Source organism: Panthera onca, chromosome A2 (assembly GCF_046562875.1).
Source record: "Panthera onca isolate mPanOnc1 chromosome A2, mPanOnc1 haplotype 2, whole genome shotgun sequence".
NCBI classification, from domain to species: domain Eukaryota; kingdom Metazoa; phylum Chordata; class Mammalia; order Carnivora; family Felidae; genus Panthera; species Panthera onca.
This window is the reverse complement of record NC_138340.1, coordinates 163329007-163343893: the sequence shown is the minus strand read 5'-3', so window position 1 is coordinate 163343893 and position 14887 is coordinate 163329007. Positions and strand designations below refer to the sequence as shown.

The 14887-nt window shown below is 52.7% G+C and overlaps 1 long non-coding RNA gene across 2 annotated transcripts; it reads left to right on the top strand.

Moving 5' to 3' along the window:
- Positions 1 to 3878: 3878 nt before the first annotated feature.
- On the top strand, positions 3879 to 9258 carry LOC132679682 (uncharacterized). Of its 2 annotated transcripts, none has more exons than XR_009610271.3 (3): positions 3879 to 4492; positions 4619 to 4731; positions 6957 to 9258. It is a non-coding gene; the product is annotated as an uncharacterized LOC132679682 (long non-coding RNA). The 2 variants fall into 2 exon arrangements; XR_009610270.3 differs by having other exon boundaries at positions 3880 to 4492; positions 6952 to 9258.
- The last annotated feature ends 5629 nt before the right edge of the window (positions 9259 to 14887 follow it).

Sequence of the window (14887 nt, the reverse complement as noted above, 5' to 3'; positions counted from 1 at the left end):
GCCCCTGAGACACAGAGCAGGACCAGAAAGGATGGGGGATGAATCTGGGGGCGGGGTGGGGACCCGAGGGGGGACACCTGCCGGGTGTGGAGTTGAGAAGTGTGACCCATGTGAAATCCCCCACAGAGGACTGAGATGCCGGACGGCAGGTGCCCCCCCAGCAGGGCTGTACCAGTGCATGAGGACCTGCATTTATGGACACTCCGTGGAAAAGACCCGTGGGGTGCAGAGCTCAGCGACAACCCCTTTGTGCCCCTCTTTGCTCTTAGAGCCTGGGCACAGCGCTCGCCGGGGGAACTGTCAAGCCGCAGCCTCCAGACAGGAGGCTGGAGGGCTTTCTGGCTGCTCTGATGGCGGCTGAGCCCACACATCTTGGAAGGAGGTGCGCGGAATACTAAAAAATTTAAGTGCTGCAATCAGGGCCTAAAGTAACGGAGCTGGAATTATTGAGGGAAATTTACAAGTTAAATCACCTAAAAGGCTGCACATGCAAATGACGCTAAATTAGCAAGAACTTGGGGGGCACGAGAATGACTCATCCTTTCTCAAAAGGAAAGTGGTCAGAGAGCACATCGCCAACCGGGAAGGACGGGGACTGAGACCATCATTCCCCAGGCGGCGTCCGCGCGCTACAGGGTGCTTCGCACCCGGCGCCCCAAACGCCAGAAGCTCCCCAGTTCTCGTGGCGCCCAAAAATATCCTGTGCGCGTGAGCGTGCCCCTGGGACCTGCGATTGGGAAGCATGAAGAACCCGTTTCGCAGGTGGGAGCCTGAGTGGTGGCAGCTCTCGCCGCGGCTACGTGACAGAACTGGATGGACCCGCGAGCTTCCCAGGCCCTGGGCCAGACGCCCTCTGCGGCTCCACGGGCCAGCGGTTTGTGTCGGGGCCTCAGCCAAGCCGGTCCCTCGGTACCTCTCCTGATGCCCTCGTGCGGGAGGGCCCGATGGTGTCCGGAGGCCGGCCGAGGGCTTCAATCCCACGAGCAAGGGGTCTGAGACCCCGGTCTTGCTGACGTCACCACCATCCTCTGATGGCCAGGCTGGGAAACAGCCATGGCAGGCGGCAGACAGACAGACAGACAGACTGGCCTGGCAGGCAGGAGGCAGAAACCAGCGGATGCTTTGGGCAACGCATTAGTTTCCTGGGGCCACCTTTTTTTTTTTTTTTTTTTAATGCTCATTCATTTTTGAGACAGAGACAGAGCATGAGTGTGGGAGGGGCAGAGAGAGAGGGAGACACAGAATCCGAAGCAGGCTCCAGGTTCCGAGCGGTCAGCACAGAGCCCGACGCAGGGCTCGAACCCAAGAACCGTGAGCTCACGACCTGAGCTGAAGTTGGATGCTTAACCAACTGAGCCACCCAGGCGCCCCACCTAAACGTGGACCACGAACCTAGGTGGCCTAAACAGCAGAGATCTATTGTCTCCTGCTTCTGGAGGCCAGAAGTCTGAGCTCCAGGCATCAGCACAGCCGTGCTCCCTCGAAAGCTGCTAGGGGAGGATGTGTTCCAGGGCTGTGTCCCGGCATCTAGTCGTCCCTGGGCTCGGGGCCTCAAATTCATGTCTTCAATGTGGTGTTCTCCCTGTGCGTCTGTCTTTCCCCCTTTTTATTACGGCACCCGCCATTGGATTGGAGCTCACCCTAATGACCTCATCCCAACTTAATCGTCTGCAGAAACCTTTTTCCAAATAAGGTCACACAAGTACTGGGGGTGAGGACTTCGCGGTCTTTGGGGAACACAATTCAACCTATGACAGACGTCAACTCACAAGTGTATTGGGCAAGTTCCCTGTAAAAGGCACCGTGCGGGCCACTGAAGGGACATGGCCCCAGCCCTTAAGGAGCTGCCCACCCCCCTGCCCGGAGGGTAAGCACCGCCACATCTCGCTTACCAGCAACCTCGATGCAAAACCGAGTGCCTGAGTCATTTCTCAACTCAATTCATATTTTATTTGGCTCCAGTTCCCTCTGGGGTCCGGCTGCCTGCCAATGCTGCTCTGGGGCTCTCGGGCAGGGAGGCACCCCGAGGACCTTGACCCGGGGAATACGATAGTGAATGTGCAGAGCAGTAAGGATATTGAAACACATGCAGAACGGACATCATTGTCCTTGGCGCTTATGTGAACTTAAATGCAGATCCTAAATCCAACAGCAAACTCTGCTCTGGCCCCTCCCCCACCCCACCCCCCACCCCCCGCTGGACACCCTGTGATTCTCCCAGGGCTGAATAGCTGAGTGTAGCCTTCAGATGAAAAGCTGCCTCTCCCGATGTGAGCACAGGCGGGGGTGGGAAGGTGCCCTGGATGGGGGGGTGGGTGGGGGGGTGGGCAGAGATCTGGGTTCTAAACCCAGTTCTGTCACCAACAAGCAGCATGACCTTGGGCAAATCCTGAACCCTGTGTGGCCTCTGCTCAGTGGCTAGGAGGCTCTAAGATCCCTCCCAGTGCCAAGATTCCAACTCCAGGGAGAGGGCAGGAGGGTCGTGGAGAATCCTCCCAAGGAGACTTACAAGACGCAGGACCCACTCGCCTTCAGTTCCCAAGGGGAAATTTTACCTGCTTATCGGGCCTCAGCTGCCCAGGGCCTCTGGGCGTGATTGGGCTCAGGTTGAACACAGTGAGGGCATTGTTTTCTCTGTGGGAAGTTTCAGATAAGGAGCGGGGCTCCACGAAGCCAGATCAGGACTCGGGTCCCACCTCACCTTATCTTGAGGCTCCAGCCAGCCCGGTCTCCACCCCCCCACCCCCCCACCCCCCGCCCAGGGGTTCATTACAAGCTCAATATTTCCCTCCCGTGGAAGATCTAGCCCTCCTCTCTGCCCACCCATCCCTTACAAACCAACTCAAGTTCCACCTCTTCCATGAAGCCTTCCCGGATACAACTCTATGTGGCAAATCAGTATCAGTTCTTCATTTCAGTCATAGAACACGTCGCCTGGATCGTATATTGAGGTCCAAATAACTTCTATGTCGCATTTAAATGCAGCTTCAAATATGCAAACCAAGAGATGTCACCAGCACATTGCCTTGCATTGAGTCTCTTGTCATGCGTCACACTGAGTGGTCCATAGGACTTTTCAATCTGTAGACTTACGATACTCAGTTCTGGAAAAATTTTGTGTATTCTTACGAATTAGGAAGGAAGTTAACCTTCCTATTACGTTCTTTGTTCCTTACTTCCAAAACTTCAATTTGAACATCCTGGATTTGTTTTCTCTCTCTCTCTCTCTTTTTTTTTTTTTTTCTCTCCGAAATTCCCAGAACTGGAGGTCATGAAATACATATTGAAAGGATACTTCAAAACCCTGTACATTGTCAAAGTAGATCCACTCCAAAGCACATCATCATGAATTTTCAGGATACTGACGATAAAGAGAAGGCTCTAAAAACTTTCAGAAAGGGGGCAACATTTAATAAGACGGATCACGGATCAGAATGGCCTCAGACTTCTCATTAATAACACTAGATGGTAGCAGTGCCTTCAAAACTCTGAGGGACAGCGGTTCCCAAGCAACAGTTATATACCCAGTGAAACCGCTAAAACATTAGGGCAAAATAGGCGTGTTTAGATACGCACAGTCTCAAGCGTTCACCCCTTAAGCATCCTTTCTCAGGAAGCTGCTGGAAGGGAGACTCGATCAAAACAGGAGAACGAAGCAAGAAATGAGAAGGAAAGGGGCCCAAGAAATGGGCTTCCACCCAAGAGAGAGTCTGTGGAAGGCACCTCCGGGATGCCCCTGCCCTGCTGGTGGGGGGGGGGGGGGGTTTGGGCAGCAGATATCAGTCCCCTTACATGGGAGAGGCCAGAAGGCCCTGGGGAAGAGTTTTTCCCAGACGCCGAAATTAATAGGATATCTAACATATCTGAATCTACACAACTTGTAAACCGGGAAGAATTGGGGGATAAAACAGTAACGAGTACATAGAGAGCTCGGCAAAAGCAAATGCAAGGCAATGACGAAATCCAGAGAAAACGAAAAGTTACAGCAGAAGGAAAAATTAATCATGGCTCATCCGTGAATAGTAGTTAACTGTTACCCGAAACTCCGAAAATTACTCTAACCCAGAGGAAGTCACAACTGGGAGGATGAAGGGCCAGAAAGTCTAGGGTGCCAAGGGTGAAGAGACCAGAAGTGGAGGGGTGAAGGGTGAAGGAGACAGGAAGTCTAAGGGGGTGGAAAGTGATGAGATGATGGGTGTGTGTGTGTGTGTGTGTGTGTGTGTGTGCGTGTGCGCGCGCGCGTGTGTGTAGGAGACCAGAAGTGGAGGGGGGAAGGGTGAAGAGTGAAGGAGACCGGAAGCGTAAGGGGGTGGAAGGTGAGAGGTGAAGGAGACCGGAAGTAAAGGGGGTGAAAGGTGTACGAAGACAGGAAGTGTCAGGGGGTGAAGAGTGAAAAATGTAGAAGAGCCAAATTGTCACGGGCTATTCTCAGTTTCAAACACCCAGAGTGGAAAAAGCTAGAAATATAAGCCTGTTCTTTGGTGATAGGGAGGTAAGTAACAAAAGAATCAGCTAGAAGAGTTGAGCGCTCCCACTGTGGAGAGCAGGAAGTAGGGAGGGGGGAAATGCTCTTGTAAGTATTTGCCTTTAAACTGTGACGTTTCGGTACAAACCACAGAAAGGGAGACCCCGAGGAGTCGACTGGATGTGCCGTGTGCGGCGGCCGGGCCTACTCGCCACCCTCGGGAGGGCCCCCAGCGAGCGTGGAGGACGGAACCCCCGCAATCACCGGTCAGTCTCGTCATTCACACCCCACGACTGCTGTGGCTCGGGGAGTGGGGAGTGAGGGGCAGAGGTGGGCCCTGGGAGGCCAAGGTTGGGCTGGGGTGCCGAGGGGCCTTCCGGGGGTCAGGGCAGCACCGGGTGGGCCCGCGCGTTCCGTGCTGTGGGGTCCGGCTCGGGTTTGGAGAGCCCCCAGCGCCCGGTGCCCCCCGGGGCCCAGGGAACCTCAGAGGCTGTCGGTCCCGCGACGGCGGCCAGGTGGCGCCAGAGCCCGCGCCAGCTCGCAGCCTCCGAGCCCGGCCTCCCGGGCGCCCAGGCCAAAGCCGGCGGGTGAGGGGGGGTCGGGTCTCCCGGTGAGCGTCTCCCTCGCCCCCACCCCCACCCCCACCTCGGCATCTCCCGGGGAGATTTTTTCCCAGCGGAAAATTTCAAATACCTGCAAAAACAGACCGAACGGTATTACGAAAAGCTGATTCTGTTTCTCTTACTCCTCCGCCCGTGTCCCCACCACCCTGTTTGTTTCTAAAAGCGAATCTCAGACATCCCATCATTTCATCTGTAAATATCTCAGCTGGCAACTCTAGCAAAAAGGACGCAAAACAGATCATAGTCGCATCATTGCCACCAACGTTGAACAAACGGAAGGCCTGGGTCAGGAGTGTGGGGAATGGGGAAGGGGGCAGGCATCTTCAGGATCAGGTAGGGAGCCAGGAGCTCCAGACATGACACGGGGTGGCTTGTTTGGGGAGAGGAAGCCCCCCTCCCCGGTGCTCACCGCGGACTCCTGCAGCGCTGGGTCAGATGGACGATGTGAGGCGCAGGCTGGGGGGCCCTGGTCCTGCCCACCCCTCCCCACCCCTGGACACTCTCTTCTGCCACCAGACATTTTCAGTTCAGCTGGACAGTGAGGGGAATGCGAAGGAGAACTAGGAATGCGGATCGCCAGTCCCTTCCGGGGCTTTTCTGTCTTGTCCCATAAATTCTGTGCTTTTCTTTTCTTTTCTTTCTTTTTTTTTTTTTTTTTTACCTTTATGTTGAGACAGAGAGCCCACCAGCGGAGGAGGGGCAGAGAGGGAGAAAGAGAACCCCAAGCAGGCTCACGCTGGCTGCCAGCCCAGAGCCCGACGTGGGGCTTGCTTGAACCCACGAATCCTGAGATTATCATGACCTGAGCCGAAATCGAGTCGGACGCTCAGCCAACCGAGCCACCCAGGTGCCCCAATTCAGTGCTATTCTTAAGGCTTAAATCCTGGGCGCCTCTCTCTACTCAGCTGGTCCAATGTGCCTGAAGGACCGCCCAGCCCATCTCTCCTACTCCTCCTGACTCCCTCCTGGAGCTGATCCTCCCCTGGGTGACTGAAGCCAAGGACCTGGGCCCCTCTGCTCCTCCCTTGTGTCTTTTTACATCTCTGCATTTTATGGCCAGCCACTCCCAGGAGCAGGGGGCGGGGGGGGGGGGGGGGGTAGGAGGTGTGTGTGTGTGGGTGACAGCAAGCACATGAGGCCCGTTGTCAAGCCTTGAATTTCCCCTGATCTCCAGCAGAACGCTGCACGGAGCTCTAAGGCGGGGCTTGGGGTCACGGACCCAGGCTGAGGCCTAGCTCTGCCCGACAAGCTGGCTGACCTTGAACAGGCTCCTTCACCTTGCCCGGGTGCAGGGCGGAGACAGGGGTACCAATAGTAGTTCTGAAGCTCCGAGGGACAATCTTCAGTGCTGAACTCAGTGCACGGCCCTCGGCGACGTTCTCATTAAATCGGCCGCTCCCCGAGCCCCTTCTCCGACTGGCCGCTCGTTCCAGGATCTTTCTGCTCATTCATTCCTCCCTCTCGACAAGCGTGTGTTGAGCACCTACTGTGTGCTAAGTGCTAGGGATGCTGTGGTGAGCAAAATGGAGCTGATGCCTGCCCCCGTCCAGTGCTGGGTTTGAGAAGACACAGTCCAGCAGGGGCCATGCAGGTCGCGAGTGGGCAGTGCGGGTTGGGGGGGGGAGGGGTACGGCCTTCTGGAGGAGCAGGGCTTTCCCAGGTGAGATGTGCTGGCGGGTGGCCCCGAGCTGGGCTCACCTGACCTGTTCAGGCTAACCTGGGGAAGGCCCGGGCTCTCTCCTGACCACCCCCCCCAGGCCCCGCCCCCCCCCCAGGGGAAAGGGTGGCCCTGCTGGTTCCCTGACACCGTGCCCAGCGTGGACCCCTCTCTCTCCTTGGTGTGATGCTGCTCTCTTCTCCCAGCTCAGGTGGTGGAAAACGGGGCCCCGGAAGCTTGAGGAAGCTCGTTGCAGCCCAGCCCCCCGGGGAGACACTGAGTCCATCAGAATTCCCCTCTGCCACCCTCGACTGGTCATCGGTGGCCCGTCGGGCCACGGGGCCCCCCTGCAACCGTAAGGACGCAGGGAGAGGTGGGCGAGTGCGGAGGGCCTGGCTCCCCCGGTGCTCCTCCGAGCCCACCAGCAGGACTTTCTCTTCCCCCACCCAAGGGGGCCCACTGCGCTTTTCGTAGATAAGGAAAACCGAGGCACGGGGAGGTGGGTTCGTTTCCTGCGGCTGCCGTCACATGTCACCACACACTTAGCAGTTTAGAAGCACAGAGACGTGTTCTCTCTCCGAGGCTGACCTCAGGATGGCAGGGCCGTGCTCCCGCCGGAGGCTCCAGGGGCGAGGCTCCTCCGTGCCTCTTGTAGCTTCTGGCGGCTGCCGGCTCTCCTTGGCTCGTGGTCACGGTCACTCCAGTCTGCAAGGCCGGCATCTACACGTCCCTCTCAGCTCCACCTTCGTGGCGCCTTCTGCCCTGGGTGTGCGTCAGGTCCCCCCCCCACCCCCACCCCGCCTCTCTCTTCTGAGGACATTTGTGATTACATTTGGGGCCACCAGATATAGCCCGGGACAGGCTCTCCATTGTCAGCATCCTTAATTTAGTCCCAACAGCAAAGGCCCTTTTCCAAATAAGGTAACATTTACAGTTCGCACTCATTAGGACCTGGTGTCTTTGGGAGCCTCTGTCAGTCCCCGATGGGGAGTCCGTAACTTGCCCAATGTCACACAGCGGATTAAGTGGTGAAGCTGATAGCTAAACCCCAGTCTGCCAGCCAGACTGAAAACCCCCTGCTCTTAAGACATTCTTATTCCCTTGTGCTCCGGAACCTTCTTTGGTTTCTTCTTTTTCAATGTTTATTTGTTTTTGAGAGAGAGAGAGAGTATGCATGCTAGTGGGGGCAGGGCAGAGAGTGAGGGGACAGAGGATCTGAAGCGGGCTCCTTTGCTGACAGCAGCTAGCCCCACGGCAGTGGGGGGAGGGGGGGCTCGAACTCATGACCTCAGGAGCCGTGAGATCGTGACCTGAGCCGAAGTTGGATGCTCAACCGACTGAGCCACCCAGGCGCCCCGTGCTCCAGAAGTTTCTATTCGGAGGCCACCCTCAGAACAATGTGTTCCCTCCTCAGCCCTGGTCGCCGACCGGTCACGTGGGTTGAGGGATACCGTCAAAGCTTGCCTGCCATAAGGCATTTCCTCTCCTGGCCTTTCCCAGCCCAAGTCCGTAACCCTGCTGAGAGCTCGGGGTACTCGCAGGGACAACCCGTGGAGCAGTGGAGGCCGTCATCCCGTTCATTCACTCATTCCTTCGCGCCACAGGTATTTGGCATCACCTGTCAGGAGTGCCGGGATCAGGAAACATCCTGGCTGACCCATGGTGGGCAGGGCCGGGGAAACCACAGCGGAGTTTGGGGAGAGCGGAGCCTGAGGACGCTGAGGACCGCGTCTCATCCTTCTCTCGTATCTCCAAAACCAGAACCAGAAAGGGGGAGCCACGTAAAATCAAGCGCTGAATTAATGAAACTCACGTTGATCGTCAGCTGCTGTTACTGTTAGCAAAAGAGATAACCGGTGTGTTATCTCCTGATGGAAGAACAGGGCATGGCCTCCCCGTGGTGCAACCAGCAAGATCCGGGCTGGGAGGGGCGCCTGGGGGGCCCAGTCGGGTAAGCATCGAACCTCGGGCTCAGGTCAGGATCTCATGAGCCCCGCGTCGGGCTCTGCGCCGACAGCTCGGAGCCCGGAGCCTGCTTCGGATTCTCTGTCTCCCTCGCTCTCTGCCCCTCCCCCACTCATGCTCTGCCTCTTTCTCTCTCACAAGTAAACATGAAAAACTGAAAAAAAAAAAAGAGAGAGAGAGAGAGAGAAAGACCCAGGCTGGGAGACACCCTGCAGGGCAAATGACCCAGTTCCTTCGCAGGTGCATGTGCTCGTGCATGCACACACACAAACACACATACCCACTGAGTCAAGAAACCTACGGGGTAAAAGAAGCCTGACAGACGTACCCAGCGATTTCAACACGTGAACTTATTTGAATCCTGATTCCGGGGCATCTGGGTGGCTCGGTCGATGAAGCGTCCAGCTTTGGCTCGGGTCATGATCTCACGCTTCATGGGTTCGAGCCCCGTGTCAGGCTCTCTGCTCTCAGCCCAGAACCTGCTCCATATCCTCTGTCCCCCTCTCTGCCCCTCCCCTGCTGGCTCTCTCTCTCTCTCTCTCTCTCTCTCTCAAAAATGGATAAACTTAAAAAAAAAAATACTTTGAATCCTGATCCAAACAAGCAAGATATTTTTAAAATGACATTTGTCAATTAGATATTTAAATACTGAGTATTTGCTGAAATTAAGAAAGTGTTAATTTTTTAGGTGTGATGATGGTATTAAGGTTTTATATTTTAAAAACTTTTATTTTATATTTATATATTCTATTTGTGTAATAAATATTTATATATTTTATGTACTAGGTGCACTTAAATACATTTATATAAAATATTTTAATTTTTATTAAATATTTTATATGTGTCTATATCTTCATGTTTTATATTTTTATATTATTTTCAAATATTTAAAATATTTTGTATTTTTATAATTTTAGTTTTTAAAACTTTTAATGTTCTATAAAATAGATGTTTAAGGTTTTTCATAAAATCTTTATATACTGGGGCACCTGGGTGGCTCAGTCGGTTGAGCGTCCAACTTCAGCTCAGGTCATGATCTCGCAGCTCATGAGTTCAGGCCCTCATGAGCTCATGAGTTCAGCCTGAGGGTCAGGCTCTATGCTGACAGCTCAGAGTCCGGAGCCTGCTTCAGATCCTGTGTCTCCCTTTCTCTCTTCACCTCCCCTGCTTGCACTGTCTCTCTCTTTCTTTCTCTCTCTCAAAAATAAAATTAAAATTAAAAAAAAAAACTTTATATATTAAGTTAAAAACATTTTTTAAATTATTTTTAAATTACATATTAAATTAAAAGACAAACCTTTACTTTTTAGAGCTACACACTGAAACATTTACAGATGAAATAATATGAAGTCAAGGATTTTCTTTAAGAAAATATAAGGAGGGGCTCCTGGCTGGCTCAGCCGGTGAAGCATGCGACTCTTGATCTTGGGTAGTAAGTTCGAGCCCAGGTAGGGTGTCAAGTTTACTTAAAAAGAAAATCCAGGGGTACCTGGGTGGCTCAGTCAGTCAAGCATCTGACTTTGGCTCAGGTCATGATCTCGCGGTATGTGGGTTCAAGCCCCGAGTTGGGCTCTGGGCTGGCAGCTCGGAGCCTGGAGCCTGCTTCGGATTCTGTCTCCCTCCCTCTGTTTCCCTCTCTCTCTGCCCCTCTGTGTCTCTCGCCCTCTCAAAAAAAAAAAAAAAAAAAAAAAAAAAAAAAAAAAAAAAAATATATATATATATATATACATTAAAAAACACTAAAAAGAAAAAAAGAAAAAAAATCCAAGGAAGGGGAGTGCTTAGGAGCATAGATGAAACAGAACCAGCAGTGAGTACAAGCTGAGCAATGGCTCCCGGGGGGGGCGGGGTTCATTAAACCAGCCAGTCTACTTGTATGTAGGCTAATTTTTTGATACAAAAAAGTTAAAGGTTTTTTAAAAAGACAAAAGCACAAGGGCATTCAAGGGCTGTTTAAAGAGGTTTCCTGTTCAATTCTTTTTTTTTTTTTTTTTTTAATTTAAAAAAATGTGTATTTTTGAGAGAGACACAGTGTGAGTGAGGGAGGGGCAGAGAGAGCCACAGGATCCAAAGCAGGCTCCAGGCCCTGAGCTGTCAGCCCAGAGCCTGACGCGGGAGTAGAACTCACCAGCAGTGACATCGTGACCTGAGCCAAAGTCCGACACTTAACTGACTGAGCCACCCAGGTGCCCCTCCTGTTCAATTTTTTTACTGAAACTCCCCGCCCCCCCCCGCCAGCATCCACAGCTGAGCGCGCGGTCATCTTCCCGCGGGGGCCACTAGGGGGCGCGTGTCCGCCCCCACCCCAGCCAGACCTGCTCAGGTAGAGCAGCAGGTAAAATCTGAATCCCAAGGCCAAGCCAGCCAGGTTCCTCTTATTGAGAGGATAGCTCTAGACTGAAAGGGCAGGGAGGGTGGTAAAGCCCCTCGTCGCTATCCTGCCACCAGCACACTCTGCCGCGTCCCTGTCCCTTCTCGGGCACCTTTCCGGTAGGATCCCTACTGTTAGAAGAGCAAGGAACATCCCGATCGAGGCAGGACGCCTGTGTGGGCCAGACGGACTCCAGTGGGAGGAGCCAGCTGCCCTCCACAGGTGCTTTCGAAGTTAGAAGTGGGGGCTTCCACAGATTCGCCAGAAGTCTCCTAAAATGCTAGAGAGTCCAGGCTCGGGAAGGAAGGTTGTGACACCCCTGGAGCTGAGAGCCCCCCCCCTCCCCGCCCCCGCTTGTGGCCACACCCACAAGTCTCCTGGGCCTTCTGGAACAAGATGATGAGAAATGAAACAGAAAGCATCTGTCTCGAGGCTTAAAAGCAGTCATTTCAGCAATCTCAGCAGGTGGGGGAGACAGAACAGGGGGGCTCTGTGCCCACCAGGAGAGAACACGGAGGACACAGGACACCCCCAGCTTGCCGGGCACGATGCTGAAGGCCTGTGCTGCGGGACTGGCAATGTACCAAAAGCAGGCCACGGCTCAAAGCCGGAAGCCCATCCTTCCGTGGATCAGGGTGGTTTGCCTACATTGTATCTGGCTGCCAGTAAAAAACTGAAACATAAAACCCACAGCCTCTTTTTCAAATCCAATGTCCAGAATTCAATAAAAACTACCAGGCGTGTGCTCCAAACAAATGAGCAAAACATCCGAATGGACACCTGACCAAAGAAGATAGACAGATGGCAAATGAGCCCATGGAAAGGTGCTCACCATCAGTAGTCCCTAAGAAACATAAACGCACATTAAAACGAGATACCACTACACGCCATGGGAAATGACTACAATAAAAACACTGACTGTATCAAGTGTTGGTGAAGAGGGGGAACCACGAAAACTCACCCTGCTCAATAATAACCACTTGGGAACACGGTTGGTAGTTGATTTAAAAATGAGACATGTGTCCCAGCCATTCCTCATTTAGGTATTTGCCCAAGAGAAATAAAAACATGTGTCTTTGAAGAGACTTAACACAAGAATGTCCAGAGCAGTTTTTTTTTAAAAATAGCCCCAGGGCGGGCGCCTGGGTGGCTCAGTTGGTTAAGCCTCCGACTTGGGCTCAGGTCATGATCTCATGGTCTGTGGGTTCCATCCGGCATCGGGCTCTGTGCTGATGGCTCAGAGCCTGGAGCCTGCTTCATGTTCTGTGTCTCCCTCTCTTGCTGCCCCTCCCACACTCATGCTGTCTCTCTCTGTCTCTCAAAAATAAATAAACGTTAAAAAAAAAAATAGCCCCGGGGCACCTGGGTGGCTCAGTTGGTTAACTGTCTGACTCTTGGTTTCAGCTCAGGTCATGATCTCACAGTTTTGTGGGTTCGAGCCTTGCATCGGGCTCTGTGCTGATGGTGTGGAACCTGCTTGGGATTCTCTCTCTCCCTCTCTCTCTGTCACTCTCCTACTCACGCTGTCTCTGTCTCTCAAAATAAATAAACTTAAAAAGAAAATAGCCCCAAACTGGAAACAACTCAAATGTTCACCAACAAGTGTATTTCCTGGAATAAAAAGGAACAAGCTATTGATTCATACAACTACACAAATGAATCTCAAAATAACTGTGCTGAGTGATAGAAGCCAGACCAAAAAAGAGCACATAGCATATGATCTGATTTATATAAAATTGTAGAAAATGAAAACTGAGCTGTAATGATAGTGGTTGCCTGGGGATGGGGAGAAGGAGATAGGGAGGGATGTATCCCCTAAGGGACACAAGGAAATTTGGGGAAGTTTATGAGTCAGGGTCCTCCAGAAAAACAGAACCGACATATTATGTTCACACGTGAATATATATTCACATACAGTAAAACCTTGGTTCGCGAGCATAATTCGTTCCAGAAACATGCTTGTAATCCAAAGCACTTATATACCAAAGCAAATTTCCCCATAAGAAATAATGGAAACTCAGATGATTCGTTCCACAACCCAAAATATTCATATAAGAATGATTACAGTACTATAACATAATACAAAAGAATAAAGAAAATACAAAATATAAAGAACAACAAACAACCTGCACTTCCCTTTGAAAGCCTTCGTGGCTGGTATGAGGGAAAGAGAGGAGGGCTATTGTGTAGGACGACTTTCACTATCACGAAAGGAATCACCGCTCTCTATTGGCTCAATGGAACTTTTTCTTCTCCTGCAACCTTATCCAATGGCCCCTGCTTTTGCCTTTTTTTGAGGATTTTGTGGAACCGTGACATCACATTGGCGATCACCCACAATCCCGCAGCCGGAGAGAGAGAAGAACCATTGGCTCAGTGGTAATCGTGTGATATCTGGCATCACCTAGTACTCGGATTGCAAGGCATCTCTTGTTTTTCAAGTTAAGATTGATTAGAAATGTTTGCTCGTCTTGGGGAACACTCGCAGAACGAGCTGGTCGAAATCCAAGGTTTTACTGTGTTTTGTGTTCACCACGGGAGGTGATAACCGCTACAGGGAGGAACGGCCCTGAAAGACAGTGGTGAAGGGAAAGCCTCCCAGTAGACACATTTTGGCCAATCTGGTTGTGTGCTTCGGAGGAAAGGTGGTTTGGGGTCACGGTCTACACTGACTGATGAGTCATGGGTCATAGATTCGCTGGCTGGTCAGGAACCCTGGATGGTCGAGATCGGAAGGCTTGTGAGCAGGAAGTCTGGGAACGAGTTACATGGAGATGGAAGTCCCTGGATGAGCATCATGTGACGCTACAAGGTATGGAAGTTCCCGGCTGGGGCCCCCACTGCAGAGCACCCCAGCAGGGGTGCTTGCTAATCACGCTAATGAAGGGATCGATCTTTCCCGCGAATGTCGGTCAGCCCGTTTCCCCTCTCACCGCAGTGCATCCTCAGTAAGTACCCTTCGCTAGGACCCACACGGGTGTCATCTCCATTGAGGTCTCAAACTGCTAAATACTAGCAAAGACCAACCCCGAATCCCCGAGGTTGCACCTTCCGGAAGCTGGCGGACCAGGCCGGTAACTTGTACTGCTTCTTCATGGAGAAATCTGCTCTCTTAGGAGCGGGGTCCTGTTCCGGGTCCAGACTTGCTTTTCGTTACTGGCAGCGTGCCAGCACCACCACTTGGAGATTTTCAGAGTGCCCTGCTCATTGTCATGGTAACCCACACAACATCATCTCCAGCCAAGAAACTCATTATACGGCAAAAGGCATGTGGCACTGAGTTCATGCCCGTGGAATTCACTGGCCTGTGCACGGCTCCCAAGATACTCAGTGGCACTTGTGTGGATGGACTGAGGAAATGGCCTGCTGAGGGCTCAGCTGGGGCACCAGCGGGAGTATGTGGGATCTCTCCGGGAGACACCACGTGTATTCGGTGCCGTTTCCCCCACGGCCCGAATACGCAGGTTCTGTACTTTGACAGGCTGCCCCTGGAGTCTCGAACTGGTCTGGAGCGTAGCCCGGGGAGGAAATGTTGGAGATCTGAAGAGAAGATGTGACATAGTCACTTAGGTGTGTTAGATGTGCGCAAGGACCAGGGTGGAGGCCGAAGGGGCCCCCGTCGCTTTTTCACCAACCAGTCCTCATACAGAACGTTCGTTACAGAATGTTCGAATGTTCGCTGGAGAACATTCCCGGGAGAGCACAGTCTTGATCCCGTTAAACCGGAAGGTCAGGTTGGTGACTTGTGGGCTTCTTGACCGAGCCCGCATCGAATGGGGTTCGCTGTACTGGCCGGGATAAGGAGG